The 22113-nt window shown below is 33.3% G+C and overlaps 2 long non-coding RNA genes and 1 pseudogene across 2 annotated transcripts; 1 reads left to right on the top strand and 2 right to left on the bottom strand.

Moving 5' to 3' along the window:
• Positions 1-632: 632 nt before the first annotated feature.
• On the bottom strand, positions 633-3163 carry LOC121218541 (uncharacterized). The gene is made up of 2 exons (XR_005914922.1): positions 3032-3163; positions 633-2930 (listed from the first exon to the last, which is right to left on the bottom strand). It is a non-coding gene; the product is annotated as an uncharacterized lncRNA (long non-coding RNA).
• A 49-nt stretch (positions 3164-3212) lies between these two features.
• On the bottom strand, positions 3213-3615 carry LOC107914330 (uncharacterized). The gene is made up of 2 exons (XR_005914921.1): positions 3476-3615; positions 3213-3393 (listed from the first exon to the last, which is right to left on the bottom strand). It is a non-coding gene; the product is annotated as an uncharacterized lncRNA (long non-coding RNA).
• Positions 3338-9161, top strand: LOC107963217 (cysteine-rich receptor-like protein kinase 10; annotated as a pseudogene).
• The last annotated feature ends 12952 nt before the right edge of the window (positions 9162-22113 follow it).

The following is a 22113-nucleotide window of genomic DNA, read 5'->3' as shown; positions in this document are numbered from 1 at the left end:
AAGATGAAACTTTTATTGGGGATGAGGGGAAAAACGGAACAGGGTTGAGATGGAGGACACTACCTTTTTATCATCGGCGACTGCCAAAAGGTCAGCCGACCGGAAGCAATGAAAATCTTAAGTTGGAACGTCCGTGGTTTGGGGAGACAACGGACGGTTAAAAGACTTCGGTATTTACTGAAGATAAATAATCCCCAAATAGTCTTTTTCATGGAGACAAAATTAAGTATAAAATAGTTAGAAATTGTTCGTAGAAGATGTGGTTTCTTACACGGGATTGAAGTTGCAGCTGAGGGTACGAGAGGAGGTTTATGTTTAACATGGAGAACTGACACGGATTTAATACTACGTAGTTTTTCTAAAAGACACATTGATGTGTTAGTTGAAGATAAAGAAAAAGGAGTTAAATGGAGATTTACAGGCTTTTATGGTTCTTCATATGCACAGGACAGAAACGATTCATGTGAAGTTTTGAAGAAATTAGCAGTGGGTGAGGCAATTCCATGGTTGGTGTGTGGCGATTTTAACAAAATCATGTATGGATTCGAGAAGAAATGAGGACTACCTAGAGATGAAAGAAGGATGGAGTTATTCAGGAAAATGCTTGAAGATTGTCACCTATATGATGTGGGTTTTGTGGGCCGCTGGTTCACTTGGGAGAGGGGTAATTTACCAGAGACAAATATTCAAGAACGTCTCGACAGAAGAGTGGCTAACACAGAGTGGATTATGCTGTTTCCTAATGTGAAAGTTCAACATTTCACTCATACGTTTTCAGATCACTATCCTCTTCTTTTAGATACCAGAAAATCTGAAGATCTAGGTTGGATTAGTAATTTTAGATTTGAAGCCTGGTGGTTTATGGAGGAGTCCTTTATTAATGAGGTTAAACTTTTGTGGGAAAATTCTTCAAGGGAATTGCTTCAGAGATTGGCGAATTTAAAAGAAGGTCTGAAAAAATGGGCTAGAAGAATCCAATTTAACAAGAAGAGATCTAAACGAGTTCTGACAGAAAAGCTTGAAGAATTGGTTATAGCAGAAAGGGACGATAAGACTTTAGCTGAATTGATCGATACAATGATAAGTCTTAATTTTGAGATTGAAAAAGACGAGTGCTATTGGGAACAAAGGGTCAGAACAAATTGGTTGAAGTTTGGAGATAAAAATACAAAATTCTTTCACAGTCATGCTTCACACCGAAAGAAGAGAAACTTTATTCACAAATTAAAAAATGAAAAAGGGGGAGAGATGGTGTTTGTGCAAGGCTTATTTTCAAAATCTATTTTCAGCAGGTAGTAGGGGGAATTATGATCATATATTAATAGGGGTCGAGCGGTGTATTCAAGAGGAAGATAATCAAAGACTCACAGCTCCATATTCCAAGGAAGAAATTACAGAAGCTGTCTTTGGTATGGGCCCAACAAAGGCGCCAGGTGAAGATGGCTTTCCAGCAGTGTTTTACCAGAAATGTTGGCAGATTGTGGGAGAAGATGTCATGGCCTACTGTCTCCGATTGTTGAATGGTGAATTGGAGGTTAGTCAAATTAATTCTACAAATATAGTGCTTATACCCAAAGTTGAGAGTCCTTTTAACATGTCACAGTTTAGGCCGATCAGTCTTTGTAATGTCCTTTATAAAATTATTGCAAAGGTTATTGCTAATAGGCTCCGAAACGTTACTGGGAAATGTATTGATGAAGCCCAACGTGCTTTTGTACCGGGGCGATTGATATCAGACAATGTTTTACTTGCTCATAAGGTACTGCACAAGTTAAAACTGAAGAATTTGGGGAAAAAAAGGGTTTATGGCCGTTAAACTAGATATGAGTAAAGCTTACGATAGGGTTGAATGGAGTTTTATTGAAAAAAATTATGGTAAAGATGGGATTTGACCTTAACTGGGTGAAGGCCATTATGAATTGTGTCTCTACTGTTTCCTATTTAGTTATTATCAATGGGTTTAGAGGGGTTAAATTTTCATCAACCAGAGGTTTGAGACAAGGTGACCCACTAAGTCCATTCCTTTTTCTTTTATGCGGTAAGGGCTTATCGAGTCTATTAAGATCCGCAATGAAGAGAGGTATTATGAAAGGAGTCAGGGTTAGTAGGAGTGGACCACAGATGTCCCATCTTTTTTTTGCTGATGATTGCATATAATTTGGGGAGGCAACAAGGAAGGGTGCTAATATCTTCGAGGACATACTAGAAGAATATAAAATTTGCTCAGGGCAAAGCGTAAATTTTAAAAAATCTACAGTATTTTTTAGCAAAAACACGTTGAAGGAGGACAGAAGTCAGGTTGTCAACTTGTTGGGGGTTCGTAGATCGAATGATCCAGAGAGATACTTGGGTTTGCCAAATATGGTGGGACGGAGGAAAAAGGAAGCTTTTCAAAATCTGAAGGATCGTTTTAAGAAGTGTATCGATAATTGGAGTATCAGGTTTTTATCTCAATGAGGGAAAGAAGTTTTTTAAGGGTCATACTTCAGGCTATTCCTTCCTATTCGATGGAGCGTTTCTTACTTCCCAGATCTTCATGTAAAGAATTGGAGAGCATTGTTGCAAAATTCTGGTGGCAAAAAGGAAAGGAAAATAAAGGAATTCATCGGTGCACATGGGAAAATCTTTGTTCTTTTAAAGAATGTGGAGGTTTAGGTTTCTGAGATTTTGGCCAATTCAATATCGCGTTACTAGCAAAACAAGGATGGCGTCTCATTAATTATCCAGATTTGTTATTAGCCAGGGTTCTTAAAGCAAAATATTTCCCGTCTTCTAACTTCTTATTTGCAGAGTTGGGAAATTTACCTTCTCTTACCTGGAAGAGTATATGGGCAGCAAAAGGTCTTCTCCAAAAAGGAATGAGCTGGAAGGTGGGTAGAGGGGATAGTATCTCCATTTGGAATAATGACTGAATTCAGAGGGTCAATAAACTTAACGCACAAAATAGAACAAACAGAGGTGAATTACAGTTAGTCTCGGAACTAATTGATTTATCAAGTAGAAAATGGAGAGTGGATGTGATTAATAATACCTTTCAAGAGAAAGTTGCTAGGAATATATTACAAATTCCCCTAGCAGAGTTTGAGCATGAAGATTTTCAAGTGTGGAAAGGGGAACTCTCGGGTGAATTTTTGGTCCGTAGTGCCTATAAACTTTTACAAGATGCTAGTCAAAATCCTAATGATTATTTAATACAGACCGAGGTAAAAGAATTCTACAAAAAACTCTGGAGCTTACAGATGCCCTCAAAAATTACATTTACAGTCTGGAGGATATCATGGGACTTTATACCAAATTTTGCTAATCTTAGATACAGGAGGGTTATATCCAATGATAGATGTCCCCGATGTCGTTCGGCGGTTGAAGGAAGTATCCATGTCTTCTATGAATGCCCTACGACAATTGAAGTTTGGCAACAGTTAGATTTTTCATGGGTTATGAATAATAGGAGTCAAAAGATATGGGAGTGGCTTACCTGGGTTTTCAAGAGAAGTAACAGTGGTCAGTGTCTGCTCTTCTGTTACGCCTTATGGCTGTTATGGTACTCCAAAAACCAGTTGGTACACGAGAGAAAAAACACAACAGGAAGGGAGTTAGCACAAAATATTCAAAGACACTGGGCAGGATTTGAAGGTTTCAAAAACTTGAAAAAGAATAAAAGTATAAACAGAAGCCAAAGAACACAGAAAGTCATACCGAGAACGAGAATTTATTTTGATGCAGTGTTTGACAGTAGAACCTTCATATCAGCGACAAGTTTAGTAGGATGGGATCTGAGGGGAAACTTAATGGCGTTAAAGACGGTTATCCATAGAAATATCCCCTCTCCTTTTGCAGCAGAAGCATATGCATGCCTAGAAGGTGCAAAATTAGGTAGCTCACTTAGAGCATGTTTGGTTGAGTGTATTGGATTAGCCACTACACCCCTAATCCATGGCCCCACTGATTACCCTGTTTGGTTGGTTGTATTGCCCTAATACGGGCCTATTACGCAACACACCGATTCCCCATTTTCCCTTATGCAGTGCCGATTTATAATCCCTTTCAAAAGAAAGGATTACCTAATCGGTCCTCTTTTACCCTCCAAGCCGTTGCAGCATCTTCTTCTTTTTTTCAATTTTCTTCCCATTTCCTTCCAACCTTCTCCCTCCTTTTCATGCTTCTATCCTGACCAACCCTTTAACAAACCCAAACAACCCTCAACAAGGCCTTCAATTACAAATCGTGTGAGGTAACAGAGTAACAGAGAGTAGCAGCAATGGTTCCCAAGTACGCTTTTCCCTTCTTCTATTACTTTGATTTCAATTAAATTTCTTTATATATACCATGAATTTAATGATCTATTCTTGAAATATTGTTTCTTTATTTTTGTTTTTTTGGGGAAAAAATGGATTTGCCTTTCATTTCATTCCATTTCGGCCTGAAATCTGAAAATATGATTAATTTTTTTGGTTTTTTAGGTTATATTTACATGTAATTTCAATGTTAACCAGTTTTGTGTTTAAATTTCGTCTTTGAAATGTTACACTTTCAATTGATCAACTGTACATAGGATTTGATTAATGAAGCTAATAGTTGTGAATTAATGAAAGGGAAAGGTTTTAATGCCTGCTGTAATTTGATTGATTGGAACACTATATGGTGTTTAAGGCAATCGATTATTTTCATTGTTAAAATATACCTCTGTTTGTCTGTTTTAGCCAATTGGATAGTAGCTCTATAAATAATTATTTTTGTTTTGTCGGCTATGTTGCTGCCGATGAATGTTGGATATGGGTTCGAGTTTTCTCATTTAAGTTTTACATAAATTTGGAGGTAATGTTAATTGGACTCAGGTGTTTTTGTAAGATATGTGTATGTATGCTTCATAAGTGTGTTCTTTTATGTATTTGGGAATCTTTGGAATATATTAATGTCATATCCATGCCCAAGAATCTATTGAACATTGCTTGAAATACAAGTTTCCGATACGGTTATTTTTGGAAAAAATGAAGAGTACGAGAGCACCTTACAAGTTGGAAATGGGAAATTAACTGTGTTCGAAGATGGGAAAAGTTGATAATTTTGCTCGTGTTTTTGCTGCATCATTTAATAATATTTTCAGTCTAAAACATCTGAATATGTTTAAGAATGTGTGTGCGCTGTTATCAGATCTTGAGTTCTAATTTGTGTTTTTACTTGCTCTGTGTGTTGCTGATTTGGTTATTTGCAAATAGTCGTCCTAATGCAATGTTATGTCTTTTCTTTTGGATTTGGCTTATGTTTGAAGGAATTGCACATATTTTTACTACAAGTTACAACATTTTAATTCTAGAATATCTGATTATGATATCATTTGTTAAGAATGTATATATTCTTTTAGTTTCAATCTGTATTTTCCTTGTTCATTGAGTTGCTTATTTACTTATTATGATCCTTATTTTGCGATTTTGGCTCTCACCGGCCTCTGTACTATAATTGATTTATGCCTTTAACTATGATTTGACTTCCTGGGTTAAATGAATGTTTTCTGGGTTATGATTTACAGCCTAAGCAGATTCATGAGATCAAGGACTTCCTTCTGACTGCCAGAAGGAAAGATGCATGCTCTATAAAGATCAAGATTGCTTCCTTCTGATTTACATATATAAATGATTGCTTGATTTTATAAACCTCATTGATTATAGGTAACCACTGTGGGAGAGGAGATGCTATATAATCCACGCTTGACAAAGGATGAGGTATTCTTTCTGGAACCATCCATCTTCCCTTTTCTTTGGAAAATGGCTTGGTACTTTTGACAATAGAAAATTAAGAGTGCCTATTTTCATTTCAGTGATAAGAAAGGGTTTCCTTTTGTCCATGAAGTCTTTTATGATCTTGAACTCATATAAGCTGCATATAACTTCTGTAATTAAAATTACATATGCATTGAACATTTCTTGCTGAGCATTGGTTTGATTCTCTTGGATGGGACTATTCCAATGAACATCGCCATGGTAAAACAAGAAATCATTAAAAAGCATGACATCTCAATACCTTCACGCATTTGATTGAAGATTACTCTTTATTATGATCATAGAATACTAGTTTCAATTTGTCCTATCAATATGTCTGATTATATTATTTGTTGAATACCCTTTTTGCAGGAGACTTTCAAAAACATCATGGAAAGTAAGTTGATGCTCAATATATCCAGTCTATAAAGATTATAAAAAAAAGAAAAGAAAAAGCATCCTTAGGTTTTTTCGGATCGCCTGTTCTAATTTCTCCTCTGTTTTTGTTGGTGCAACAGATCTTAACTTGGCATATCCTAAGATGATTGATGTTGCAGTGCCAGCAAATATGGTTTGTGGGTTGTAAGATTTGGAACCTAAAGCCAACTGAGGCTTTGCTAGATCATCCATAAGTGTGCACAGATTTTAGTTGTATTATAATTCTGGATCTTAATATCACTGGATATGCTAAATAAAATGGCTAGAGAAGCCACGTGATTGCAAGGAATCCATAAATTATATATATACTATATCTTATTGTAATCATGAAATATTGTCGTCTTTCTATCTGCATCAACTTGTGTTCTTCATACATACCCTCCTAAGTTACCGAACTATCTAAACAAAACAACACCATGATATATTATATATCCTTTATTATTGGAGCAACCATATTCAGTCATATCCTTTACATATCTGAATTATTTATATGTTAATTTATCTTATATATTTTACTATTATTTTATTTATAATATTTTAATTGTATACTATAAATTTTTAGCATTTTAATCGTATACTATAAATTCGTTATTACTATATTTATCTCTATGCTATTAATTAGTCACGAAATATTAATTATACATCATATATTATTAAGGTTATAGTTACACAAGAGTTCATTGATTTTTGCTAGGTAAATACACATTCAAACTTTAGATTAAATTATATATTTTTATTAAATTATATTTAATAATAATTATTTTAAATTATATTTTATAGTATTATATATTATGATTTTAGTAAATTCATATAAGAAAATATTTAATATTAAATTTTTTATTAAATTATATATTTTTATTAAATTATATTTAATAATAATTATGTTAAATTATATTTTATAGTATTATATATTATGATTTTAGTAATTTAATATTAAGAATATTTAATATTAATAATTTTATTAAATTATATTTTAATAATAATTATGTTAAAATATGATTAAATTATTTATTACTGATATTAATAATCTTATTAAAATTTAATAACAATAACAATAATCATTTATCTAAACAAATTTCTGCTAGGGGTATTCTAGTCATTTTAACTTTTTTGATGTACTTCTTCCAATGTTTAAGCATGGTTTTATACTTTAGAAAATAAAAATTAGCAAAAAAGTTGCAAGTGCTTTCCTCTTGTTTTCATTTGTTATAACTTTTTTCTTTTGGCATGAGACCTCCCGGCCGTTAACCACAAGCCTTAATTCATTCTTTGTTAACCTGCAGATGCCAAGACCAGTGTAGAATCGTTGCAATTTGACTTTGATGCAGTAAGAGTTGCAACAGAAGACTTCTCGGATGCAAACATTCTCGGACGAGGTGGATTTGGTCCTGTTTATAAGGTAATTTTGGAAATTTGATTAAATATATAAAAGTGAAGCCTCTAGTTTGATGGCTTCCAAGAAATAATAGGAAATAAAAATTGGTGTTTTCTATCATTGTTTGTTACAAATACTATCAGGGTAAGCTTGAGGATGGGCGGCAAGTAGCTATAAAGAGGTTGGCTGAAAATTCGGGACAAGGACAACAAGAATTCAAGTATGAAGTGATGTTATTGGCGAAGCTACAACACAGGAATTTGGTTAGGCTTCTTGGTTTTAGCTTGGAACAAAAAGAAAGGGTTCTCATATATGATTTTCTGCCTAACTCAAGCCTTGACAACTTTATATTCGGTATGGTTTACTCCTCTAATTTATATTTGGTAGTAGAATGCAATTCAAGTCTGTTATAGAGGTGAAAAGTTGATAATCTCTGGTTATGACTATTAAATTCATGATTAATCGCAGATTCAGTAAAGCGTTTGCTACTAAGTTGGACGAAGAGGTACAAAATTATAAAGGGAATAGCTAAGGGACTTCTTTATCTTCATGAAGATTCTCAATACTGAATCATCCATCGCGACTTAAAAACAGCCAACATATTGTTAGATGAAGAGATGAATCCTAAAATCTCAGATTTTGGATTGGCGAAATTGTTTATGGTTGATCAAACTCGAGCTGACACAAGCAAAGTCATTGGGACCTAGTAAGCATTTAGAAGGATCTGTTCCTACATGTTATTTGTTAACTTTGTGATATCTAAAACTCAAAGATCCTAAGCATTAGCACTTCTTCTAGGGGATTAGCTACCATTTAAATTCATTCATTAAGATTTATTTGTCCGTAGTGGATACATGGCTCCTGAGTATGCATGGCATGGACAATATTCAGTTAAATCCGATGTTTACAGCTTTGGAGTGTTGGTTTTGGAAATCATTAGTGGTAAAAAAATCAGTAGCTTCTCCAACCAAGAAGTGGGAGACTCTCTGCTAACCCATGTAAGCTGCATATTGTGGTTATGGTATTACTGGATTAGAATTTGCTAAAACACAATGTAAGTTCATATTCCTCGACTTTTGCAGGCATGGAGAAACTGGAGTGAAGGAACTGCTTTAGAAGTAGTAGATCCAATCCTGAGGGATTGCTCCAGAATTGAAATAATGAGATGTATCCATCTTGGGTTGCTTTGTGTTCAAGACAATATTGCTTACAGACCAACCATGGCCTCTGTGGTTCTCATGCTAGGTAGCTATTCCATGTCTCTTCCAGTGCCATCGAGATCTGCATTTTCAATGCAATCCACCATGGAGACAGAAACGAAGTCTTAGTCATCCTCACTCTCCAATCAATCTAAACGAGAAACCGTTCAAGTCTCAGTCAATGAAGCTTCCATTTCTGAACTAGATCCTTGATAAAGTTCGAAGATGGGTACTTACTAAGTACTTGCATTGCATATTTTTTTGTATCTTTGTCTAGAAATTCAGAAATTCTTTGATTCATGTATACATAGCAACAAAAAGGACCGTATAAACCGTAAATTTACTTGTTCCTATCCCTTTCTGAGAATAACAAATTTGATTTTTTGTGTTGAATTTTAGCATTTCAATCCCTTATATAGCAATAATAAACAAACAAGCTTCCATTTAGGACATTTGAATAGAAATAGATAAAATCATCTATAAAAATAATAGATTTAATGTTGGAACAATGGCAGCAGCAACTATGAGCATAAGCACAAACAGCAAAGCAAAGCAAAAAATTGAAAAACAAGAACAAAGAAGAAGTAACCGAATGGAAGTCATTTACTTTGATTCTCATTTAAAGTATAAAGTGTTACAAAATAACTTGACAGTTACCTAAACTTGTAACTGCTCCCATCAATTTGGCAAGTTGCTAACTAAAATAATACATGTAAAAAGCTGAAAAATTCAGCTATTACATCCATTAGTTTCAAATCAAAATCCTACTAACTTTAGAAATCAAGATACATACTAACTTGATAACATTACAAAAAAAATGAACAAAATGAAACAAGCAGCTTCTGGTTCTGCTCCAATGCTGGTCTGCTGTTGCTACTGCTTCATGGTTACTTGTTGCATTGCAGTCCACGCTCAACACTCCTCCCTGGACTGTAGGCAACAAACACCAATCGAATCTCTTAAGAATTCAAACTTGGTTGTGACAAGAGGCTTTGTCAAAATGTCAGCCAATTGGTTTTGTGAGCTACAATGTATAAGACATACTTCTTTGGATTGTACAGCTTCTTGAACAAAATGAAACTTAAGCTTAAAATGTTTGGTTTTGCCATGAAAAACAGGAGTCTTGGCTATGGCAACTGCTGATTGGTTGTCCACCATAATTTTAGTAGGTTCAAGTTGCTCTTCATTCAAATTACATAGCAAATTTCTAAGCCAAATGGCTTGACTTACTGCTGCAGCTGCTGCTATGTATTCAGCTTCAACTGTTGATTGAGCAACTATTTGTTGCTTCTTCGAGCTCCAACAGAAAATTCCCGAACCAAGTGTAAAGAAGTTGCCAGAGGTACTTCTCATATCATCAACAGATCCGACCCAGTCACTATCTGAGTAGGCAGTTAATTTTAGCTCACTTCCTTTCTTGAACATTACTCCAAACTTCAAAGTGCCTTTGACATACCTGAGTATCCTCTTAGTTGCTTTCAAGTGAGTTATGTTGCAGCAGTGCATGAATCTGGACAGTAGACTAACTGCATGCATGAGGTCAGGTCTGGTTGCTGTTAAGTAGAGCAAGCAACCAATCAAGCTTCTATACTCCCTTTCACCAACCCTTACTTGACTTCCAAAGTTGGTCAATTTCTCCCCCATAGCTAGTGGTGTACTCATTGGTTTACAATTTCCCATCTGAAATTTAGTGAGAATCTTCAAGGAAAAAGTATGCTGACTGATAAAAATGCCTTAATCAGACTGGTTTACTTTCATACCAATGAAGTAAGTCATGATTCCCAAGTCTGTCATATCAAACATGTCTTGCATTTTTTCTTTGAACTCCTGAATCAAATCGACCCTGCTTCCAGTCACCAATAAATCATCCACATAAATTGAGACAATCAACAATGTTTCATCTTTAGACCTTTTTAGAAACAAAGTTGGCTCACTAAAGATTTTCTCGAAATTAAGCCTGGACACCTAAGCATCTATCCTGTCATACCAGGCTCGAGGAGCTTGTTTCAGTCCATAGAGTGCCTTCTTTAGCCTATAAACTTTGTCCTCCTTTCCTTGGACTTTAAAACCATCAAATTGTTCAACATATATCTCTTCCTTAAGAAGACCATTCAAGAAATCTGACTTGACATCAAGTTTATGAACCCTCTATTGCTTCTGTGCAGCCAAGGCAAATAGAAGCTTAATGGTATCTAGCCTTGCCACTGGAGCAAATGTCTCTACAAAGTCAATACCAAACTGTTGGTGATACCCTTTCACCACAAGCCTTGCCTTGTGTTTTTTCAAAGAGCCATCAGCATTGAATTTGGCTCTGAAAACCCATTTGACACCTATGACTTTCTTCTGATCAGGTCTATCTACCAGATCCCAAGTGTCATTTTTGTGGATCATGTCAATTTCAACCTCTATGGCCTTCTTCCAGCTCTTGTTTCTTGTAGCTTCTTCATAGCTTGAAGGCTCAACTATGGCCACATTGCATCTTTGATAGGTGTCAGCAATGGACCTGGTCCCTCTTACAGGAGAATCATCCATATTGGCATTACTGAAATCATTTTCTGTTAATTCTAAGCTGCTGTCAATATGCTCTTCTTCAAACTAACTTGTGTCAGAGCCTTTTAGACTCCAAAACCTTCCTTCATCAAATTTAACATCCCTACTTATCAAAATTTTCTTGGTTGAGGGATCAAATACTCTGTATCCCTTCTTGGTGCTACTGTAACCAACAAATATGCCTGGAACCGACCTCTTCTCAAGCTTGGTTATTCTTTCTGCAGGCACATGCACATAACACATGTAACCAAACACTTTTAAATGGGAACACTGCTTCAAAAGGAGTTTTATCTTTCACAGCATGTGTTGGCAGCCTATTAAGCAGGTACACAGAGGTGTTGACACTCTCAGCCCAAAAAATGCTTAGAAATTTTCTTTGAAACAACAAACATCTAGCCATATTCATCATTCTTCTGTTCTTTCTTTCACACCTCCATTTTGCTGAGGAGTGTACACTGTGGTTAACTGATGATGAATTCCAGCCTGTTCACATAGCTTCTGAAATTTTTCAGACAAGTATTCAGAACCATTGTCTGTCCTCAAGGCCTTAATCCTACAGTCTATTTTATTTTTCGCCAAAGCCTTGAACTTTCCAAAGAATTCAAACACTTCTGACTTCTGTTTCATGAAATAAACCCAGCAAAATCTTGTTAAATCATCTATAAACAGTATAAAATACTTATTGCCATTTAATGAAGGAGTTTTCATTGGTCCACAAACATCTGAGTGCTCCAGCTCAAGTTTTTCTTGAGCCCTCCATGCTTGGTTAACTGGAAAAGACAACCTAGCCTGCTTACCAAGCTGGCACACTTCACAAATAGACTCATTGGCTTCAACCTTGATCATGTCCTCTGTCAAACTCATCTTATGCAGCAAATCGAGTGACCTAAAGTTAACATGGCCAAATCTTCTATGCCATAGACCAGTACTGTCAACTAAACCTGTATAGGCTTTTCTCTCAAGCTGACTCACATCAAGCATGAAACACTTATCTGCCATGGGTGCTGAGACAATTTCTCTACCATGAACATCATTAATAACACAAGAATAATTCTTGAAAACTAGAGAATAGCCTTTTTTAAGCAACTGACTTACACTAAGTAGGTTCTGATCTATATCAGGCGCATAGAGCACATCTGAGATAACCTTGTTACCTGATCCAGTGTTGATCACAACATCACCTCTACCTTTAGCTTCAATTAGGTTCTCATTGCCTATTCTGACCTTCGAGGTAAAGCTCTTGTCAAGGTCTTTGAACAGACTTTCATTAGCTACCATGTGATGTGAGCAGCCACTATCACAAGCCAACTACATTTGACTTTGCTTGTGGTTGCAGAACATGAGGCAGTAAAGACATGCTCCTTCTAAGCCTATAGATCATCAGCAGTCTTGGCTTTAATCTGCTGAGATTGTGCCTTTTCTTGACTTTTACATTTCTTCTCATGATGGCCATACTGCTTACACTTTTTGCACTGGATATGTGGTCTGTCCCAACAGTTTTTCTCTAGATGATTAGTTTTCTTGCAGTGAATGCATGGTGGAAACCTCCTTCTCCATGCTCTTTCTTTAATCTGTCCCTCCTTTCAAACCAAGGCTTCTTAGCTTTCTGACTTGAGCTGGAGCCTTCTCTGACTTTTTCTTGAAAAGCTCCTTCAAGATTCTCTTCTTGCCTACTAGCCCTTCTCTACTCAAGTGCATAGAGTGAGTTAACCAACTCAGACAAGGAAATGGTTGTGAGGTCCCTCGAGTCCTCCAATGAGGAGATTTTTGACTCAAACCTCTTAGGAAGAGTGGTAATCACCTTCTCAACAACCCTGCTGTCACTGAAATCTTCTCCAAGGAGTCTGATGTTGTTAACAGTAGCCATGATCCTATCAGAATATTGCTTGATAGTTTCTGACTCCTTCATTTTTAGATTCTCAAATTCCCTTCTAAGGTTGATTACTTGTTGATGCCTTGTCTTGTCTGATCCCTTGAACTCCTCTTTTAGCCTATCCCATGCTTACTTGGGTGAGTCACAGGCCATGATGTGAGTAAAAATCACATCAGACACACCATTCTATAGGTAGGCCATGGCTTTATGCTTCTTGGCTCCCTCCTCACCATGCTGCCTAATCTGAGCAATGGTTGGATTTGCTCTCAATGGTGGCGGCTCGACATCATTCTCAACTGGACTCCACAGATCATGTGCTTGGAGGTAACTTCTCATTTTAACTACCCAAATGTGGTAGTTCTCTCCAGCAAACGCTGGTGGCGGAGGAGGTGCAAAGCTCATGTTGCTGAAAATAAGTTTGACAAACTCGGATGCTTCCTTTTTAAGTTTGTTTCAAACAGAAAAGAAAAAAAACTTAAACAACAACAGAGGTCCTCAAAGACAAGAGGCTCTAATTACCATTTGTTGGAACAATGGCAGCAGCAACTATGAGCATAAGCACACAAACAGCAAAGCAAAGCAAAACAATTGAAAAACAAGAACAAAGAAGAAGTAACCGAATGGAAGTCATTTACTTTCATTCTTATTTAAAATATAAAGTGTTACAAAATAACTTGACAGTTACCTAGACTTGTAACTGCTCCCATCAATTTGGCAAATTGCTAACTAAAATAATACATGATAAAAAGCTGAAAAATTCAGCTATTACATCCATCAGTTTCAAATCAAAATCCTACTAACTTTAGAAATCAAGTTACATAATAACTTGATAACATTACAAAAAAAAGAAAAAAATGAAACAAGCAGCTTCTGGTTCTGCTCCAATGCTGCTGCTACTGCTTCATGGTTACTTGTTGCATTGCAGTCCACGCTCAACATTTAATAATATAAATAATTTTTTGTAGAGTTCTTATTGGTTTCAACTACACAATTGACTATATTAATTACTAAAAATATTTTATTTTTAATCAATTATGATTTAATTAGTGTTATAGTTATATACCAATTAAAATTAAGATTTATCATTATAACAACATTAAATAAATGAAAATTATTTTATTGGTATGTTTGATGTGTCTAAAAAATAATGGAGTACTAAAATAATGATTGTTCAAAAAGATAATTTCAGCTCGTAGTCAAATGACAAAGACACCGGAAAGTAATGAAAATCATTTTAATCAATGATGAGATAAACTTATAATATTCATTCATCATCATCACACATTTATTTAGTTTATAATACATATTATACTAAATTTGTTTTAAACTCACATTTATTCATTTTCCCTATGATTCTCTAATTTGAAAGCTTCAGTTTATAATTGCATTTTCTTATTAATTTTATTTCTACTGTATATTGTTTTTTCTAATTAGTATTATAATTATAATTATAATTTAATACATATCTTCAATTTTATATTATTGTTTAAGTAATTTGCAACTTCAAAGCAATTAATTGCACCAAAAGTGTAATATTATTCGAAGATGATTAGATCTGTCCATGGGTCGGCTAAACCAAAAATTGACCGTGGCAGATCTAGATTACAATAGATTGAAGAAGAAGATCAAGATGAAAGATGATGACGAAAATCATGGATTTAAATACAATATTAAGATACAAAATTTATTTTATTAAACTTTTTAAGAAGTTGGATTTTTAATTTATTCTATTATTTTTTAATAATACAATTTATTTAATCTCTATAATTGTTTCACTTATTAAAATAAACTATTTAAAAAATTAGAAATTATATCATGATCCATAAAGTTTAATTTGATTATATTTTATACAATTTGAATTTAGTTTTTAATTAATAACATTTTTATTTGGTTTTAAATTAGAAAAAAAATTAAAATGTATAACTTGAATACACCCCGACATACATGCAATAGAGCTTAAAAATTGCGATTAAATATATAAAAGAAGTGCAGTGTGCAACAGCCCAATACTCTACCTGATCGTTGAGTCCGAATTACGGTGTGTCACATTCATTGTCGAAGCTAGGGGTAAGCATTCGGTCGAATCGAATAAAAATTTTTTGAGTTAATTGAGTTTTTAAATATTATTTTATCATCCTAACTTAATTTGAAATTTTCTCGAATTGAATCGAGTGAGATGATATTCGAATTGAATCAAATCATTTAAGTTTCTTCTTGTGCTTCAAACATAAGAAAAAGTCCAAAATACAGCAAAAACCTACACCAGTCCAAACAAACAAATAAAAAAGAACACAACAAAAGTCCAATAAACCAGCAACTATAACACACCAAACTAATACCAATAACACATCACTTCAAAAACCATTATAGAATAGTTTAAGTTTCTTCTTGTGCTTCAAACACCAGTGATAATCTTGAAACATCTAGTAAAAGTATTGAATGAGTTAGTTAAATGATAAAAGATTACAAAAATAAATTAAATAAACATTTAAGTTTATAAACTAATGTTAAGTAGCCTTCTTGATTTTCGAGTATTTTAGATAAGTCTAGCTAATTTAAAAAAAATGTTAGTTAAATTATGGGAATGCTTACTAATATAAATAACACAAAAGCTTATTTTATAAATTAAAATTTATATATTACCATCTTCCATGGTTTGAAGTTCATCAACATAGTCTTCAAACAGAAGCCCAAGCTCATGAAATTGTGGATCTTGTAGCGGGTAAATAAGTTAAATAACAAATAGCAATAGCAACAATTTAACACCAATCCACAATTTAATTAAGATTGATTTAATCCCTATTCTTCCTTTCCTTCTTAACTTAAGCCTAAAGGGTTAATATTTTATTAATCTATTAAATAGAAAAAGAAGTAATTCAGAATCTTCTGGTTAAGATCGATCTAAACCAGTCTATTATGTATATGATTCAGTATGCCAACTATTAAACAACTTATTAGAAATGCAAGAAAACTAATTAGAAATGTCACGAAATCCCCTACTCTTGGGGGATGTCCTCAGCGCCGAGGAACATGTACTAAGGTGTATATGAGACTTGTTCAGATCACGGGCTGAGAAAAAAGAAACAACTTTTTCAGTATCAACGATCCGTACCAGTGAATAGAATGGGGTTCGTCTGTTCACTATCTAAAAAAGATAGATCTACCATATCCTTCTATTGTGTATGAAATTTATGGTTTCCATTGGCACAAATCCAATCTTGGAATTTAATATGAGAAAAAAATTCCCATTGGTAGCAAATGCTTATCCATTAAGCGGGGAAAATCTTATTTAAAAAGCAAAAAGATTATGCTTCGACTCATACAAAGAACGGACTAACAGGGTCAGTTGCCTAATTAATCTTCATCCTTACATACCGTTACTGTATAAGATAGATCTCGTTGTGAAAGATCTATTACTGGAAAATTTATGAGTAGAGCCGAAGAGTGTGAACTGTACAAGTTACCAATTAAATGAAGGAATGAGCTCCGGTGTATAGAGAGGACCTCACCGTTTAAGAAGTAACATAGAAACGATGGAACTCACTATTTATTTATCCATTTCTATTTACCCTTTTATTTTAGTCAATATGTTTTTTTTATACCTAGTATCAATACAATTTCTTATTTCAAGGCGAAATGAAATGCCTAGAAAAAAGGAAAAATCGTGATCGGGATGGTTAGAGTAGCAAAAGCCATTGGAATTTTTATTTTATACATTGGAAGAATCCGCATCATTAGATTTCTGAAGCCAATTTTGTGTGCAAACCAAAGACTTAACCATGAAAGGAGTTAAAGAACTTCTAAAACTATTGAGAACACATCCACATGTGCTAAATGCACTTTCTGAGGGAACTGTTGAGATAGGAATAACAAGAATATCTCAAGCCATTTGTGTAAGAACAGAGAATCTAGGACTGCTCATTTTCTACCACAATAATAAATCAAATGAACTTGAATTGTTTACTTCTTCATCATCACCCAAATATCTATCCAACTCAGATTTGCTTTTTAATCTAACTTATTTCTTCTTCTTAAGGTAATATTTCTTGGCCAAGCCTGTTTTGATTTCTGACTGATCTATTTCTATTGAACTGTAAAGATTTGTTGAAAAACTAGATCTACCTTCAAACAATTGAATTCTCCTAGCATTAGAAGAATACTTATTGAACAAGGAATGCAATTCTTTATCAATAATTTTCATAATTTCATTAGCAACATTAGGAAAAAGCAAGTTGACCCCAAAGTCCAAAAAACTCATTTTATATCGTGGATCAAAGAGGACAGCTAAGTAAACTAGCATGTTGATCTTATTTCCTTCACCCCAATACTTATTATACTCAACTTTCATTTTGGAAGTCATAGAAATTATGTCTAGATCTCCACAATCTTGCCACCCATAAAAAAGACAATGCACATCCATCAATACTTCAAAAAGTGAATGAGAGGTAACATGCAAATATCCAGACACCTTCAGTGTCAGATGATAAAAAGACTCTAATACTTTTATAACTCTTCGAACAATTTCCCAATAATTAATTGTAGGAACTCCATCTCTAGCAGCAAGGTCAAGAAAAAAATTATGATAATCACATACAAATGATTCAAATGCAAACTCATATTTTTTTTCCACATTTAACATCATATATGTTGAGTTCCATCTAGTAGAGAGATCTAAACACAATTGAGCCTTACTATCTATCATTTCTTCTTTTACTCATTTGTTGAATTTTGTCAACCTCAATGATGATGCTCTTATATACCTCACAACACCTCTAACTCAATCCACAGACACAGAAGCATCCTTAATACCGTATTGCACAATGAGATTAAGAATGTGTGCAACACATCTCATATGCATAAATTTTCCATTTGTAACAAAAACATTCCGATGATTCAATTTCTTTATCAAATATTCAATGGCAACACTATTGGCAGATGCATTATCAACTGTAATAGTGAAGACCCTCTCAATCCTCCAATCTCGAAGACATTTTTTAAGGGCTTGACCTATGCTTTCACCTTTATGAGCAGATATTAGGCAAAAATTTATAATCCTTTTTTGCAACCTCCACACATCATCCACTCAATGTGCTGTTAAAACCATGTAAGATATCCTATGCAATGAAGTCCAAGTGTCTGTCGTCAAACAAACTCTACTTATATCTTTTTCAAAATAATTCTTCATTACACTCTTCATGGAGTTAAATAAATCAAGACAATCCCTTCTAATTGCCCAAAGAGATGGAAGACTAAACCGTGGGCATGCTATAGAAAGAAAGTTTTTGAAACCCCCCCCCACAATTTTAAAAGGCAATTCATCCATAATTATCATACGAACCAATGCATTTCTAACAGAATCTTCATCAAACACCCAAGTTGATAAATCTATTGTTTCTTGGCTAACCTTCACAAATGCTAATTCTGATTTCTTTGGGTCAAACCTCGAGGTATTTTTAGGCATGTTTTCAAATGGTTATTCAAATTCATTGTAGAACTCGAAGTTGATTCCATGGTGTAAGTAACATCACAAGCATTGCACCTTGCTCTTTTCTCCCCCTCTATCACAAATTTGGTGAAATTGTTCCAACAAGCTGCCATTGTAGTAATCTTTTTTCGAACATTTTCCTTGGTTGTTGTTTGATCATCTCTACTTGGGGAAGAATTTTGTAAACTTTGAGTTGAATAATTTCGCTTTTGATCAGTCATCTACAAGTAAACATTTGTTGAAACCACTAACCATGACCAATAATTGATTTATCTAACGGAAGATTAAATTTATTAATGATATAAGAAAAGATTAGTTTTTCATATATAATAAAAAAAATTATTTTAAAATGTCGGGTGACCAAATAATGATGTTGTGGAATGCAACACCTAAAGGCATGCATTTATTTAAGACTAAGGCCTATATTGTAACACCCCTAACCCGTATCCGTCGCCGAATTAGGGTTACTAGGCATTACCGAACAAACACAACCATTTTTAAAACCAAACTGATCACAAACATGAAAATTAAATCTTTTCGCATAGCTATTTATAATTTACAATCAAAATCTAACCAACATCATACTCAAACCTATACATGCCATAAGATCGAGTTCAAATATTTAACAAAATACCAAAATAAGTCGATAGTGTGATAGACTATGCTGATGATCCCCGAGCTCGTAACGCGACTCCAAAATCTATAAAAAAAAAACAAATGGGCAAAAACAATCAAAGTAAGCTTTTATAACTTAGTAAGTCTATAGCATATCTAAACTACATATAAAAGAATCATATAATTCTTTAAGTAAATTTATTGAAATCACAAATATCAAATATGATTACTAATCAAACATTGTTATATTGAGTCAATTTGTTTAAATCTAAAAAGATGTATATTTATCTAATACACATAAACAGACAAATGTATATACATTTTATGCATATAGTCTACAACCATGAATCACCGAATGCATATATACATATATGCATGACAAATATTAGAACCAAATGTATATACACTTTAAACATATTAGCCGAGTGCATATATACATAAGCTTAACAAATATTATAACCAAATGTGTACATGTATTTACCACATACATTTATCCAAAGTCATATATGTACTTATGATGCACATACAATCGAATATATATAACTTTATCAATCACATTTCATATCTCATTATACATGTATATATATATCGATCATAAACTTTTAACCTAACTCATATTTATGCCTATAACCGAATACATTCGCATTCAACTTTTACTTATAAACAAATATTTACACATATATGTATTAGTAATTGCACATAAGATTACTCATCAGTTTCTTATACCAAATGCACCCATATAAATATATATATCAACCACCTATGTCGAGTTTATGCACAACATCTTCAAACACATAAATCTGAACAATTCACACAATTTCAACAGATTCACCGGCACTTAGCCTGCTAGGCTTAAAACCTGATTCAATACACTGGCAATTAGCCCGCTAGACGTAAAGTCCGAAATATTTCACTGGCGTCAAGCCTGCTAGACGTAAAGTCTGAAACATTTCACCGGCATCAAGCCTGCTAGACGTAAAGTCTGAATTATCTCATTGACAATAATCATTTTAGGCCCCAAGCTCAAACACTCAATTCACCCAAATATTACTCATTTTCGAACTATATAGGTATATAAATTCCATGGTTAAATATTCAGCTCAAAACTCAAAATTTATATCATAGAAACACATGAATATATATATAAAACTCAACCACCAAATCCAATTTGACAATTCAATAAATCAACTGAACATATTTATGCATAACCTTATACTTCAAATCCTATTACAAATATAATACTATTTAACTAAAAATATTCTTGAATAATATACACTTTACATTCCTTATTAAAATTATACACACATATATATACATGATCAAAACTAACGTATGCAAATATCATCTAATAACAAATTTCAAAACTAAATCTTATACATGCATATATATACACTCAAACCGCATATACTTTTATAATGACACATCTTAATTCGATTCAAAAGTGTATATATACATGTATATTTACATGTTTAATAATAAAACTCTTATATCTATGTATATTTACGAATCCCTAAGTACACATATATACATATACATATCTTTGATTAAATCAATAATTTATACATGTATATACATGTATGAATTCGAACCCTGTATATATATAAAACTCTTATACTTCAACTAAATTCATTAACATTTATGTATATACTTATTTACCTTTGCACTTTAACTAAATTCAATTACCTATATAAGTATAAACCTCTAGGTTCGAATATAATAGAAAATACATATAAACCAATCATACTTTTAATTTATTCAACCGATATACTTTCAATTAAAATTCATCAAAAATAAATACATATACATACTTATGTATTATTTTTATGACATTAAATAGCTAATAGACTTACCTCGGACGATGGAAAATCGAAGTCGGACGATTATTCGACTAATTTGGCTTTTCCCCGATCTAACTCCGATTTCTTTGGTTCTCGATCTAAATATATTCAAAATAAGATAATTTATTTATTAACACATTCAATTTAATCCAAAAACACATAATTTGGCAAATTAATATTTTGCCCCTAATATTTACACTTTTTGCAATTTAGTCCCTGTTGCATAAAACACAATTTATACAAAATTTGCCCATACCACACAAGGGCCGAATATTCATGGTTCTCATACAAGTCCACACATTGCATTTATTTCACACTTTAGTCCCCCAAAAATTTAATTTCACAATTTAGCCTTATTTACTCAATTTCACTAAAAATTCCAATACAAAACATATTAATCTTAAATATATCTTTCATTATTCATCATCAAACATCACATAAGACAAATGTTCATCAATGGAACAACTCAAAATATTCATCAAAATCAAAAATTTAAACATGGGTCGGATAGTATTCGAAGCAACGATCTCAAAAACGTAAAAATTATCAAAAACCGAACAAAGAACTAACCTTAATCAAGCTTTAAAATGGTCGAATATTACTTGACTTCCTTTCTTTTTTTCTTTTGCATGAATTCGGCTAAGTTAAGATGAAAACATTCATCTTTTCATCAATTATTTTAATTTTAATGTTTAATTTAACATTTGACTAAATTAACCTTATTATAATAAATTTTTATAACATATATATTAAGGTCAAATATGTCATATATCACTCACTATCTACTTTATGGTCTTATTGCATCATAAATCCTTCCATTTAAAAAGACAACACAATTAGGTGCTTTTATAATTAACCCCTAAATTTTCATTTTATGCGATTTAATCCTTTTATTTAATCGAACACTCAAACAACAAAATTAAAACACGAAAATTTCACACAAAATAAACACACAAAATAATATTAAAATATTTTTTTGTCTCG

The sequence above is a fragment of the Gossypium hirsutum genome, chromosome D06 (assembly GCF_007990345.1).
Source record: "Gossypium hirsutum isolate 1008001.06 chromosome D06, Gossypium_hirsutum_v2.1, whole genome shotgun sequence".
NCBI classification, from domain to species: Eukaryota; Viridiplantae; Streptophyta; class Magnoliopsida; order Malvales; family Malvaceae; genus Gossypium; species Gossypium hirsutum.
Note: the sequence above shows the minus strand (reverse complement) of the source record. Positions and strands in the feature narration are given on the sequence as shown.